A 3,729-nucleotide genomic window follows, 5' to 3' on the forward strand; every position below is an offset into this window, starting at 1 on the left:
GACCAGTTCCAAAGGGTCCCTATCTATCCCCCTAAATATCTTATCATTCCTCGCCTTCCAGATGTACCAGATTATCCAGGGGTAAGAGTCTTTATCATCTTCTGGCCTCCTAATTGCATTCTTCATCCAGAAAAGATAATCCATATTGGCGTACATACTTGATATAGGGAAAACGTGGGAACTTGACGGCGTTGATGATAGTTCCCATGCTTGTAATGCTGGGGGACATTCAAAGATCGTGTGGGCAACATTTTCCTCTGGCTCTCCACATCTTGGGCAGTAGTTATCGCACCGCATATTCCGACGTATTAAATTCCTTGTTACTGCTACCTGCCCTGAAATTAATTGCCATATGAGATGACGGATTTTCTGAGGTGCGTTCACTTTCCAAGCAAAGGCTTGAAATTCCGTTATGCTAGGCCGTAAAACTTATGTTTCCTCCTCTGCTTTCAAAATATTTGTAGCAACCCAATACCCAGACTTAACAGTGTATTGGCCATTTTTAGTGTAACTCCAGCAGAAAGAATCACTTCGAAGGGTCGGGCTTATGGCCAAACTCATAATCAATTGTATATCCTCTTGATCAACATACTGTGCCAGTATCCGAGCGTCCCATTCCTTTGATTCAAAGTTAATAAGGCTACTTACAAGCATCTTCAGATTTACCACTGGAGCCCTGGGTCGGGCCGGTCTTACAGGCGTCGAAGGAATCCACAGATCCTGCCAGACATTGATTTGATATCCTAAATGCACTTTACTCCTGATATCCAAGAGTAAAAGCTTCTTCGCCGCTGAAATACTTGTCCACACATAAGATGGGTTATCCACCACGGCAATTCGCAGGGGCAAACTGAGACGGTAATATTTTCCCTTAAGTACTCTCGCTACTAATGAATCCGTGTATTTAACAAGACGCCATAGCTGTTTTGCTAGCAGAGCTAAATTAAATTCATGGATCATGCGGAATCCAACTCCACCTTCCTCTCTGGGAGCACACATCTTTTCCCATTTAGCTCAGTGAATCCCTCGTTTTGGTGGGTTTGAACTCCACCAAAATTGAGCTATGGCACTTGCAAGGTTCTCGCAAATCTCCAAAGGGAGTAAAAAGCTTGACATGACATATGTGGGAAGAGCTAGGAGAATATATTTGATCAAAACTTCCTTCCCTCCTTTCGATAGCCATCTACATGTCCAACCATTCACTCTATATAATATTTTTTCTTTTAGGAAAGCGAAGAGCTTGCACTTAGATCCGCTAATATCCTCTGGTATTCCCAAGTATGTTCCCAGTCCCCCTTCCTTATGGATTCCAAGAGTGTCTTTGATTTTTTGTCTATCATTCACTGCAATCCTCTTACCAAAGAATAATGAAGATTATTCATCAGGACTTTATACTTAACCGAGGTGATGCATCGCATAATACAGCCAATCCAAATCTCTGAGAAACCCATCTTCCGCATAACCGCCTCAATGAAAGACCATTCCATTCTATCATATGCTTTACTCATATCCGTTTTAATGGCCATTAATTTGTCTACCTGCAACAAAGGCTGACTGGGTTTCAGATATTCGTTGTGGAAGAATCTTCTTTAATCTTTGGCATAAGACCTTAGATAAAATCTTGTAGCTGACATTACATAGGCTGATCGGTCTAAACTTTGTCATTTCGTTGGGCTTATCCGTTTTAGGAATTAGGCAGATATCGGTGTCATTTAGCCCCTGAGCCATTGTTCCATCAAAAAGAAACTGATTAACCATACGAGTTAAATCCTCTTTGACAATATCCCAAAACTTCTGATAAAATAGGGCTGTCATCCCATCTGGTCCTGGGGCTTTCTCTGGATGCATGGCGAACAACGCTAATTTAACTTCCCATTCAGTTACTGGAGCTGTAAGATCCTCATTTATTGCCCCAGTTATCGTTGTCGAGACATTTTCCAACGCATCAGCTATATCTTCCGGTTTTGAAGACTCGAAAATTTGTCTGAAATAACTAGTAGCAATGGCTACTAATCCTTCTTCATCCTCCACCACATTTCCATTGTCATCTAGAAGTTGTGTGATCCTATTTCTTGCTCTTCTTTGTTTCACCAGCGCATGGAAGAAAAATAAATTAGTTGAAAATTCAAGTAATATTTATAAATAATATTGACATTAGAGTATAGTCTCAGGCTCTCGACAACAGAAAATAAAGATATGAAAAATATTCATATTAGGCACATTTTGGTACACCACTATTCATGTTTCCTTTCATTAGAGGCACATTTTTACAAATACATAAAGTATGACGTTTCATTAAATAGTCGAAAGAACCTTCTACCCTTATTTTTTAAATATATAAAAATAAAAATAATTATTTAAATAAAAAGATATTTTATAGTTTTAGAATTATACGTTTTTAAATTCTAACCTTCTTATAAAAATGTTTCAAATTTGTTTTCTCGATTTTTTTTGAATATTTATTTTGAAATTCGAAAATTATTTTGTTAACTATTTTTAAAAAAAACATATATTTTAAATTTTAAGTATTTATTTTTCAAAAAAATCTTAAAGCCCACCCCTCAAATCTAAACCTTAAGTCTATATAAGTTAACCCTAGGGATATAAGTGTTACTTCTTAAAAACTAAAGGTAAATGTGATTAAGGTAAATATGAAAATAGTATTAAAAATGTGGTAATTTAATCAATTCCTCAAAATAATAAAGCATATTTTGTATATGATTTCACATAAAATGTAATTAAAACATATACATGTTATTTTGAAATTATTATGAAACTAAACTTATTATTAAAATAAACTTGTGTGTAGCGCGAGTTGAAAATCTAGTCTATATTAAAATAGTTGAGTTTTTGTTCACTCCTCAGCGCCCCACGTCAGCGTTTTGTGGGCTCCATTTTTAAAAAGTGTGAAAAAATGTCAAGCTCATGGCTCGAACCTTGCTTATTGAGATATAAACACCAACATTTATACCACTAAACTAAATGATACTTTGTACATTGATGGTCGAACCTAATATATATTTATAAAGGTCGGAAGCCCTTGCTTCTTCGGCTTCCTCTGAGGGTCGGGTCTACAAGTGTATTATAGGTTTCATTTTTAAATGGGATTCATCACGTTATATGAAAAAAACTCAAGTTTGCAACAATTATAGTTTTCCCATATTGTAAACTGTTGTCGTTTAACATGAGTTTGGGTTCTTTTCACCATTGTCTCAAACAAGTCCGAGTTAGAGAGTTGCGCCGTGTGTTTGTTCGTAATCTATTTTTTCACCGGTGAACTCTTCATGTCCCCATCTCAAATCGCTTGATCATAAATGTTCCTGATTTGTAACCCCTCTGTAAACCCTATATATATGATTCTCATCTTTGATGAACTCAATCTGCATCTCCGCAAAACCCATTGATTCCTCTTAGCTTTAACCATCTTCTAGAAAAAATTTCTCTCTACCTCTCCAGTTCCTCAAACCGACGTCCCGGCGTCCGTCACTCAACCTTCGAGTCTCTCCGTCTTGGTCATAGTAGTCAGAGCATAGCCTCTGGCTTCCTCTGCTTCTGGGATTTCATGAACTTCAAGAAAGACATGGAGTTTGTGGGAATCACGGTTGAATAATATTATTTGCAGATTCTGTGATTCATGGGTTTACTCCCGTCGGACGTGCTAATCATTACAGGCCATCTTTGAAAGCAGATTCCATTGCGAAAGTCGATCGTTTTTAGGTTGCTGGGTTC

Source organism: Brassica oleracea, chromosome C6 (genome assembly GCF_000695525.1).
Source record: "Brassica oleracea var. oleracea cultivar TO1000 chromosome C6, BOL, whole genome shotgun sequence".
NCBI lineage: Eukaryota > Viridiplantae > Streptophyta > Magnoliopsida > Brassicales > Brassicaceae > Brassica > Brassica oleracea.